The sequence below is a fragment of the Alexandromys fortis genome, unplaced genomic scaffold, assembly GCF_014885135.2.
Source record: "Alexandromys fortis isolate MF-2015 unplaced genomic scaffold, M_Fortis_MF-2015_v1.1 scaffold_305, whole genome shotgun sequence".
NCBI lineage: Eukaryota > Metazoa > Chordata > Mammalia > Rodentia > Cricetidae > Alexandromys > Alexandromys fortis.
In genome coordinates, this window is record NW_026068203.1 from 950,486 (window position 1) to 962,163 (window position 11,678).

The following is an 11,678-nucleotide window of genomic DNA, read 5'->3' on the forward strand; positions in this document are numbered from 1 at the left end:
CTCTGGCACCCATGAGATAAGGCTACTTAGCACTGGGGACAGAACAAGGGTGTGTGACATTAAGAAGGGAACATACACCCTAAAGTTGAAGTGTAGTGATGGCTGCACACCCCCGAGGATAGACTAAAAGCTGAAGTCACACTGCAAATGAACTAACTACAAGGTGGTTGAATTGTCTTCAAATCTTTTATTTTAAAAGGCAAAGATGATTAGAACAGATTAATAAGAGAGTCACTTCATATATAATGCTGTAACTTGGCTAAAGTAAGGATAGCTAAAGGCAAAGGTAAACTCTTTTCTCTCTCTCTCTCTCTCTCTCTCTCTCTCTCTCTCTCTCTCTCTTTCCGAGACAAGGTTTCTCTGTCATGGAAACTAGCTCTTGGGGACCAGGCTGGCCTTGAACTCACAGAGATCTGCCTGCCTCTGCCTCCCAAGTGCTGGGATTAAAGTCATGTGGCACCACTGCCTGCCAAATATAACATTCTTAATTCTACCATGTGGGTGCTAGGAATTGAATCTGGGTCTTCTGGAAGAGCAGTCAGTGTTCTTAATCATAGAACCATCTATCTTGTCACTAAGCAATGCTATTTCAAAGGATACAGTAATACTGAACTCTGGGTAATAGGCTGTTTAGTACAGAGACTTACAAATGAGCTCACTGATCCACTGGGAATGAACTATATATAACCCACCATATGGTTAAAATACAGCTGAGCCACCGGGCAGTGGCATGCATGTACACACAGGAACACACATGGAAATGTCATAAAACAGCAAACTTTTGTACAACATCCACGACAAATAACTTAGTTGTCTTGAGATCTGAAGGGAGAATGTACACAGAGGAGCCTCCCACAATTCCTATCCACTCCTGATTTCCCTACAGGGAGGCAGCTGCATGAGTTCAGTGTATAGTCACTACATATATTCATAGGTAAGGCAGCAATCCCACTATTCAGGCTGAGACATGAGTTCCATGGGTTCAATAATAGCAAGGTCCTGTCTGGAAAACACACAAAAGGTTGAGAATAAAGTCAGATGGTGGTGACTTACACCTTTAATCCCAACCTGGTTTACAAAGTGAGTTCCAGGACAGCCAGGACTGTTAGAAAACCCAGTCTTGGTGGGGGGAGGCTGAAAATGAAGCTCAGCTATGCTTGCCTAGTAGGTACAGTGCTCAAGGTTCAATTGCCAGCACCAAATGAGCCAAGATGGTGGCTTTAGTCTATAAGCCCAGCACTGTCAAGGCAGAAGATTGAGAATTTGAAGCCAGCCTCACTTGCCCAGCATGCACAAGGCCTAGGGTGCGATTCACAGCACTAAAAATAAAGCACTGCAATTCATGTTTTGGACTAAAACTGAACATCAGGCTTGCAAACGATTCAGTGGGCAGAAGTACTTGACCCAAGGACCAGTTCCCACACATCCTCCTGATGCATACACATGCTCCCCTGCACTTACATCATGCACAAGTGATTGTTTTTAAATTAATAATCAAACTGGAGAGCTGGCTCAGAAGTTGACAACATTTGCACTTGCAAAGGACCCTTCTTCGGTTCTAAGCACCCATGTGGCAGTACATAACCATCCCCAGAACTCTAAACTCCATGACCAACAGGCCTAGGTGTGCTGCACAGACATAAACAGGAGAACCAGGTGGAGTAGCACACACCATTAATCCCAGTGCTTGGGAGGCAGAGACAGACAGACTTCTGTGACTTTGAACCTAGTCTGGTCTGTAGTGGCATTTCATTTGTATTTTAATAAATGAAGCTTGCCTGAAGTTCAGAGAATAAAACTGAGATCGGAGATTAAAACAGCCCCACTGGTCAGCCTTACAGACCAGGCAGTAGTAAAACACAACTTTAATCCCAGTAGCCACACTAGTTGCCATAGAAACCAGGCAGTACCTGCCTTTAATTCCAGTATTGCACAACTTTTCTTTTAATTTGGTTTGGTTGTAGTATTTTTTTTTACTTTTTATTGCTTTATAAATAATACCATTCAAAATTTCTACTTCCTCTCCTTCTTTCATTTCTCCACCCACCCCTCTCCCCTCCCCCCTCGCCCTCCAGTCCTAAGAGAGGGCAGGGTACCCTGCCTTATGAGAAGTCCAAGGCCCTCCCCCCTACATTCAGGTCTAGGAAGGTGTGCATCCAAACAGACTAGGCTCCCAAAAAGCCAGTACATGCAGTAGGGTCAAAACCTAGTGCCATTATCATTGGCTTCTTAGTCAGACCCCATTGTCAGCCACATTCAAAGAGTCCAATTTGATCACATGCTCGTTCAGTCCGAGTCCAGCTGGCATTGATGAGTTCCCATTAGATCAGTCACACCTCTCAGTGGGTGGACACACCCCTCGTGGTCCTGACTTCCTTGCTCATCTCCTGTTCTTCAACTGGACCTTGAGAGCTCAGTGGCTGTCTCTGTCTACATCCATCACCAGAAAAAGGTTCTATGGTGATATTGAAGATATTCATCAGTGTGATTATGGGACAAGGTCAGTTCAGGCACCCTCTCCTCTACTGCCCAAGGACATAGCTGGGGACATCCCCATGAATACCTGGGAACCCCTCTAGAGCCAAGTCTCTTGCCAACCCTAAAATAGCTCCCTTAATTATGATATCTTCGCTGCTCCCATATCTGCCCTCCCTTCATCTCAACCGTCCCACTCCCCCAAGCTCTTCTCAATCCTCCCCTTCTCCCTTCTCTCTCTCCCTCTCCCCTACCCCTCACCCCACCCGCACCCCCCTGCTCCCAACTTTTGCCTGGCTATCTTCTCTGCTTCCAATTTCCAAGAGGATCTCTTTATGTTTTTCTTTGGGTTCACCTTATTATTTAGGTTCTCTAGGATCAATGTCCTTTGTTTATGGCTAGAGTCCACTAATACGTGAGTACATACCATATTCATATTTTTGGGTCTGAGTTATCTCACTCAGGATAGGGGTTTTTATTTCCATCAATTTGCATGCAAAATTTAAGATGTCATTGTTTTTTACCGCTGAGTAGTACTCTTATGTGTATATTTTTCACACTTTCTTTATCCATTCTTCCATTGAAGGGCATCTAGGTTGTTTCCAGGTACTGGCTATTACAAATAATGCTGCTATGAACATAGTTGAAACGCTTTTGTAGTATGACTGGGAATCTCTTGGGTACATTCCCAAGAGTGGTACTGCTGGATCTTGAGGTAGGTTGACTCCCAATGTTCTGAGAAACTGCCACACTGATTTGCAAAGTGACTGCACAAGTTTGTATTTCTACAAACAATGGATGAGTGTTCCCCTTACTCCACATCCTCTCTAGCATATGTTATCATTGGTATTTTTGATTTTAGCCATTCTGACAGGTGTAAGATGGTATCTCAAGTGATTTTCCTGATCACTAAGGAAGTTGAACATGACCTTAAGTATATTTTGGCCATTTGAACTTCTTTTCTTGAGAATTCTATGTTCAGTTCAGTGCCTCATTTTTTTTAATTGGGTTATTTAGAGTTTTAGTGTCTATTTTCTTGAGTTCTTTATATATTTTGGAGATTAGTCCTTTGTCTGATATGGGGTTGGTGAATATCTTTTCCAATTCAGTAGGTTGCGTTTTTGTCTTAATGACAGTGTCCTTTGCTTTACAGAAGCTTCTCAGTTTCAGGAGGTAACATTTATTCATCGTTGCTCTTATTGTCTGTGATACTGGGGTTATACGTAGGAAGTGGTCTCCTGTGCCCATGTGTTGCAGGCTACTTCCCACTTTCTCGTTGATCAGGTTCAGTGTGGTCAGATTTATATTGAGGTCTTTAATCAATTTGAACTTGAGTTTTGTGCAGCCCAGTCTGGCCTCAAGTTTGGGATTCTTCTAGCTCAGCTCCCTGAAGGCTGCCCTCTAAGAAGGAAGCCCTCTTAAGAGTTTCTCTGTCCTTACTTGCATTTATAGTGCTCCAGCATTTGCACATTGCCCTGCAGACTGTCTCAGTAAACACATTGGTGCTGGAGGAAATAAAAGGCCTGGGGGAGTGCATCAAGGAGCAGGCTTTGGGAAGTTCAGGGTTCTGAAGTATTTAGGGTTAGAGATGAAGGAGCATATGGAGGAGGGATGAAGGAATGCCCAGCAGTCGGGTGGAGCCTCTGGGTCACACCAGCACCTAGTCTCACTGCCTAGCAGTGCCCAGTGCAGCACTTGATATGCTAGTGTTTCATGAGGTCCGCTGTTCTGGGTGTCATCTAAGCACTCACACGCTCCTATCTCTCTCCCTGTCCCAGTGTGTTTTGCTTAGATGTTATTTTGGGCCTGTGGCACTCTACATCTGGGCAGTGGGGATCCTGGCTGCAGGACAGAGCTCCACCATGACAGGAACCTATTCCGGCCTATTTGTTATGGAGGTGTGTTAGGGTTGAATACAAGGGAATGGCACAGCGCTTGAGTGTCTAACTCTATGGTTTACAGGTTTCCTTGACTTCCCCAAGCATTTCTCCCTCCTGTCACATGTGGTCACCAGCCCCAATGCTTTCTTCCAGGGATTTCTGAACCTAAGATGGTCACATTTTGCCCAGTGATTCTGACACGCTCTGTTGCCATTATCCCCACTCTCTTTGTTGCTGTCTTCCAAGATGTAGAGCATCTAACAGGGATGAATGACTTCCTGAATGTTCTCCAGAGCTTACAGGTAAGCAGGCCGCTGGGGAAGCTCATGCTGGAGGCTGGGTACTAGGGGTGAGAGAGAGGAAGGAAAAGGCATGGGAGTTCATTAAATGGAAACAATGAGCTCTACTTAATAAAACACAAGTGTGAGGCCACCAAGATGGCTCAGTGGATAAATGCTAGCTTGTACTAGTTGTACAAGTGTAAAGTCCTAAATTTGAATCCCTGAAGACTCAGTAAAAAGAAAGAACTGTCTCCGAAAGTTGTCCTCTGATCTCCATATTCACCCACAACATGGGCATGTCTGTCTGTCAGTCTGTCTATCCTCTCTCTCCCCACTCAGTCTCTGTCTGTCTTTCTCACACACAAATAAATAAGTAACTTAGTAATACATAAAAGTCCACAGCACTGTAGCTCATTAATGAAGCAAGGGTAAATCATTAAATGATTTCTAAGGGCACCACTACCTCCTGTGGAGTTTACAAGACAAGTCACATCCAATATGTTATTTATTTATTTATTTAAGATTATGTGTTTTTATTTACATGTATCAATGTTTTACCTTTGTGTGTATATGAGCACTGTGAGTGTGCCTGGAACCTGCAGAGTTTGGAAGAGGGCATCAGATCCCCTAGCACTGGAGTTGTAGACTGTTGTGAGCTGCCATGTGTCTGCTGGGAATTGAACCCTGGTCCTCTGCAAGAGCAGCAAACAAAGTGTTCTTAACCATGGAGCCATCTCTACAGCCCCCAATGCGTTGTCTTTTATGTTTAAACAAAGGCACTTAGGATCATGATTAGTGCTGGGTTAAAAATAATGTTTGGCAAAGGCAAGGTGATAGGAGCAGCTGTTACCATGTCACAGATGAGACAGGGTTTATGACTCCTGTCTGTGACCAGTGCTGGTGTCTGTGTGGTACAGTAACCAAGATTGGTGTGGAGGGAGAGAGCACACCAGAGCCAGGCCAGTGCCAGTAAGCAGCATTCCTCCCAAGTGTCTGCTCAGGTCCTGCCCCGACTCTCTTGGTGATTGACTGTGACCTGGAAGTATAAGCCAGATAACCCCCAACACCCTCCCCACATTGCTTCTCATCAATGTTTAATCACAGCCTTAGAGATGAAACTAATGCACCCACGTAATTCCATCTGGTTTTTCCGGCTTCCCTTCGCTCTCATACCCATCCTCACCTTTATCAGCCTGCGGCCAGTGATGAATGATTACTCCAATGGAATGTGAGTACACTTGTCACCCTCCCCAGGAAGATACAGGAGGTGACTTTTTACCTAGCAGGCCAGTCAGAAATGTTTTCTCTAGGAGAGCTATGTGTTTCCAGAGCAGTTTCTAGCTGAGAGGAAAGCCTGAAAACCTGAGTCTGATCCCTGGGACTCATATGAAGAATGAAGGCGAAAAATAAATAAGTCTACAGATGTGGTCTTCTGACCTTCACATGCATGTTATAGCTTGTGTGCCCACACATGAACTCATCATTCATATGCATACGTTAATAATAGATAGCTAAATGCTAGGTTCAATTTACTCCAGCCCTTCTCCCGTCTGCTCCATCACTAATTTTGACACTCTTAAGTTTTCTCAATGTGTCCCATTTACCACATGAGACAGGTTTCTTTTCTGTCTGTGGCTTGGTTGAACTATTGCACATTCATGTGCCCCTTGTTTCACAGAGGCTGGAGGATCGCTGGTGGAATTTTGTCCCTTATCGTCTGCTCCATCAACATGTACTTTGTAGTGGTTTATGTTCATGACCTAGGGCACTTGGCAGTGTATGTAGTGGCTGTGATGACCAGCGTGGCTTATCTGAGCTTTGTGTTCTACCTGGTGAGTCCACTGTGAAGGGAGCAGGGGCATTGGTATCTGGGTGTATAGGTGGGTTTAACTGTCTTTTAGAGACAAATGATCCTACCTGGTGAGTCCATTGTGAAGGGAGCAGGGGCAGTGGTATCTGGGTGTATAGGTGGGTTTAACTGCCTTTTAGAGACTGTTGGACTCTGGCGTCCGAACACTGAGAAGGAGTCGCCCCCAGAGACCATCTCACACACTACAGCCGATGCAAAAGCATGAGGATTTTATTAATTCTGTTATGACAGGGTCCCATAGCATTCGGGAAGCCGAGGGACCTCGAATAGCGGGTACAGTCGACTTTTAAAGGGGCCACAGAAGCAAGGGGGGTTGTTCTTTGACTATTCTGATTGGCTTATTTGAAAGGGCTATTACCAATAATTGACTGGAGAGCTGTTGCCAGATCAGATGAGGTAAGAGGTCATTTTGACCCCGTTTCCCAGGGGACAGAACCAAAGCATACATATATGGGTAATTGTTCAGGAACTGAGAACGTGAAAGTGTAGCTGTTAGGTCATTGGTTCCCAGGGGAGGAGGGGAAGCACTATGGCACAGAGGCTGAGAGGATTCAGAATTGTCAAAAATGGCTTCAGGATTGTCTTAAAGTCTTACAAGACGAATGATACTTCCTGGTGAGTCCATTGTGAAGGGAGCAGGGGCATTGGTGTCTGGGGTATATAGGTGGGGCTAGCTGCCTTTTAAAAATGAATGATCCCCAATGCAGTTTACTGAGGCAGTTCATATGGCATTGTTAAATCAGCTGTTTCTGAAATTCTATTTCTTTTCTGTTTTTGGTATTGGAGATTAAACACAAGGCTGTGCCATGACAATCAGATATCCTAATGTTGCACTCTGTTCTCAACAAGATGTTTGTATTTTGAATCATTAATTTATTTTAAGTTTTTTTTTTTTTTGGAGGAGGGGATGTTTCTTGAGACAGAGTTTCTCTGTGTAACATCGCTGATTCCCCTGAACCTCACTTTGTAGACCAGCATGACCTCAAACTAATAATAATTTTCAATTATTTCATCCCATATAAAACTTTAAATTACAGAGATCTGCCTACCTCTGCCTCTCAAGTGCTGGGATTAAGGTGTGTGCCACCATGCCTGGCTTATTTTAGTCTTTAATACCTAGAATTTTTCTATTTCCGTTGATTTTATAAGGATCCAATATTTAATTCCTAAAAAGAATGTATGTATGGTATGTTTGAAAAACAAAATGTCTCAGTGGTTGCACAGCAAGCATAAGGACCTGAGTTCAAATCCTCAGGACCCATGTTAAAAGATGGGCATGGTGGGCATGGGGTTGTGTGAGCCTGTAACCCCAGCACTAGAGGAAGGGAGGCAGCAATGGGAGAGTCATCAAGGCCTGCCAACCTAGCTAAAGATTCAGCAAGAGACCTTGTCAAAGGAATAACTGACAGAAGAGGAAACAGAAAAGGTGACCTCCAATGGCCTCTGCAAGCACGTGACCCGTGCACACACACACAGAGGTCAAATATAAATGTATTCTCTATTCCCCGATCATTCTCACTGCCTTTTTGTTTGATTGATTGGTTTTTGTTTGTTTATTTGTTTTTCGAGACAGGGTTTCTCTGTAGCTTTGGAGCCTGTCCTGGAAGTAGCTCTGTAGACCAGGCTGGTCTCGAACTCACAGAGATCCGCCTGCCTCTGCCTCCCGAGTGCTGGGATTAAAGGCGTGTGCCACCACTACCTGGCTTCTCACTACTTTTACTAGTGAAAAATCCATAGCAATAAGAACAGATTGGATTATTTGTTTAACACAGAGTTCATACTGAGGTTGAGGATCAGAAGCAGCAGTGTTGAAGATGGAGGCTAGAGCCCTGCTGTTCGCTCTCATGCATTTCACTCCATGCATGCCATTTCTTCCACAAGTTAGAATCTTTTAGAGGAAAATTTCAAAACTTCAGTGCATAGTTTAGTATGTGCCCTGGATCAGTGAATCTTTTCCTTTTCCAATAAACCTTGGGCATCCAAGGTTATACTCACAATAGGACTTTGGAAACCAGATAACTGAAGTCCTATTAGAAGGTCAACTAGAGTTACATTCATGCAAATTGAGTGTGTTGACTCAGTACACTAAGACTAATGAGCTTATCTGAGCCCCAAATTTGGAGGTAGGGCAAATTTTACATCTTGATTACTGCAGCTTCGCTAAAAACCAGGAGCTTCACAGAGGAGATGTATTCCTACTAGTCTATAGACTCTCCATGTCCCTGTCACAGAGGATTAGGTCTCACAGCTGGTCTGTAGCCAGTCTCCTTGTCCCTAACGCAGAGGACCTGTGTCACTGCTAGTCATTAGCCAGTTTCCATGTCCCTGTCGCAAAGCAGCTCTTTCACTGGTAGTCTGTAGCCTCTCCATGGGCCTGTCACAGAGGAGCAGTTCTCACTGCTGGTCGGTAGCCGGTCTCCGTGTCGCTGTCACTGAGCAGCAGGTCTTACTGCTAGTCTGTAGCCTGGCTCCATGTCCCTGTCACAGAATAAAGGGTCTCAGGGCTAGTCTGTAGCGGATCTCCATGTCGCTGTCACAGAAGAGCTGTTTCACTGCTATTCTGTAGACAGTCTCCATGTCCCTGTCACAGAGGAGCAGGTCTCAGTGCTAGTCTGTAGCCTGTCTCTGTATCCCTGCCATAGAGGTGCTGTCTCACTGCTAGTATGGGTCCAGTCTCCAAGTCCCTTTAACAAATGAGCAAGTCTCACTGCTAGTCTGTAGCCTCTCCGTGTCCCTGTCACAGATGAGCTATCTAACTGCTAGTCTGTAGCCTCTCCGTGTCCCTGTCACTGAGGAACAGGTCTTACTGCTAGTCTGTAGCCTGTCTCCATGTCCCTGTCACAAAGGAGCAGGTCTCACTGCTAGTAAGTAACCGGTGTCTGTGTCGCTGTCACCGAGGAGGTCACACTGCTCATCTGTAGCCAGTCTCGGTGTCCCGGTCACAGAGGAGCAGGTCTCACTGCTGGTCTTTGGCCGGTCTCTGTGACCCTGTCCCAGAGGAGCTGTCTTACTGCTAGTAAGTAGCCGGTATCTGTGTCCCTGTCACAGAATAGCAGGTCTCAGTGCTAGTGTACAGTAGGTCTCAATATCCCTTTCAAAGATGAGCAAGTACACTGCTAGTCTCTAGCCGATCTCCATGTCCCTGACACTGAAGAGCAGGTCTTACTGCTAGTCTGGAGCCTCTCTGTGTCCCTGTCACAGAGGAGCAGGTCTCAATGCTAGTCAGTAGCCAGTCTCCATGTCCCTGTCATAGAAGTGTTGTCTCTCTGCTAGTCTATAGCCTTTCCATGTCCCTGTCACTGAGGAGCAGATTTTACTGCTAGTCTCTAGCCTGTCTCCATATCCCTGTTACAGAGGACCTGTCTCACTGCCAGTCGGTAGCCTCTCTGTGTCCCTGTCACCGAGGAGAAGGTCTTCCTGCTAGTCTTTAGCCGGTCTCTGTGTCCCTCTCACAGAGGATCAGGTCTCACTGCTGAGTCAGTAGCTGGTCACCATTTCCCTGTCCCAGAAGAGGTGTCTCACTGCTAATCTGTAGCTGGCCTCCGTGTCCTTGTCACAGAGCAGCTGTCTTACTGCTAGTTTGTAGCTGGTGTCCATGTCCCTGTCCCAGAGGAACAGGTCGCACTGCTCGTCTGTAGCTGTCTCCGCGACCCTGTCCCAGAGAAGATGCCTCACTGCTAGTTTGTAGCAGGTCTCCATGACCCTTTCACAGAAGAGCTGGTCTCAGTGCTGGTCTGTATATGGTCTCTGTGTCCCTGTCACGTAGGTGCAGGTCTCACTGGTAGTCTGTAGCCAGTCTCCATGTCCCTGTCCCAGAAGATCAGTTCTCACTGCTAGTGTAGCCTGTTTCCGTGTCCCTGTCACAGAGGAGCTGTCTCACTGCTAGTCTGTAGTTGGTCTTTGTGTCATTGTCACAGAGGAGCAGGTCCTACTGCAAGTCTGTACTTGGTCTCTGTGTCCCTTTCACTGAGGAGCAGGTCACTTCTTGTCTGTAACACGGCTCCATTTTCCTGTCACAGAGGATCAGGTCTCACTGGTAGTCTGTAGCAGGTCTCTGTTTCCTCTCACAGAGGAAGAGGTCTCACTGTTATTCTTTAGGAAAGCTAGCAAAAGAAAAGCACTGCTAGAAAAGGGAAAGTCAGTGTCAGGTCAGATTTGGTCTGCAGGCTATACTTTGCTTAAGATTAGCAGTATGGCATTTGAGAAACGTCCAAGTAGTACAGAAAATGCTTTGACCGTTAAGCAAATGATATGAATTTCAAATTCTATCTTTGTTCCATATTAGTGAAGGGAATGGAGTTTTAGGGGAAAAAGCCAGAAACAGGAATTCAAACCCATGATTAATCAATCTTTTTGTTAAATAACACTTGAATTCACATCATTTTGAAAATAAACGTATATACACCATTGTATATATACAGCACAGACACGTCAAGCTAAGATGCCTATTCCAAAGTAATCTTTTGATTCCCAAAGGGACTTAACTTAAAATGATACCTGACAAGGTTTTGGATGCAACTTAAAGATATATGGGTTGTCTAGCATATGCAAAGCCCTGAATACCATCTTCAAAACTGAAGAGATAAAGGAAAGAAATGATACTTTCTTCCCATGGAGTTAATTTTAATACTCTATTCTTTAACTGGCAAACTACTAAAATGACCCAGGAGGCATTTGTTCCATATTTATTAAGTGTTCAATACTAACCTCTAATTTCAAACTTTTTTATTGGCAATATGCAAGAAATAACAGCAAAACCGAAGGAAAAAAATATTATTCTCAAGTTTCTAATACAGATAGTAGGAGGATTTTGATTCTAAAGACAATGATGAACTACTGTTCCAAATGTATGCCTTCTAGTCTGCTCAAAATACATCTCTGGAGCACTTACCATGTGTAAGGCATTGTAGGAGATCTTATCTGGTTTACTGCCAGAGATACAGGTGATGTGGGAGTGTCATATATCAATATGTTGATTTCATTGGTTAAGTTATAATAAACCAGCTGCTTGGCCTCATGGCTTGGAACATAGATGGGAGGAGTAAACAGAATAGAATTCTGGGCAGAAGAGGAAGTGAGGTCAGACTGTGCTCTGCTTCCAGATGGACTGAACAGCTCTGCTCTCTGGAGCAGAGACACAACGATGGATGGAGGCTAGAATCTTCCCGGTAA

At 44.8% G+C, this 11,678-nt stretch overlaps 1 pseudogene; it reads left to right on the plus strand.

The window, feature by feature from the left end:
- The first annotated feature begins 4,175 nt into the window (after nt 1–4,175).
- LOC126493160 (natural resistance-associated macrophage protein 2-like) lies at nt 4,176–6,483 on the plus strand (annotated as a pseudogene).
- The last annotated feature ends 5,195 nt before the right edge of the window (nt 6,484–11,678 follow it).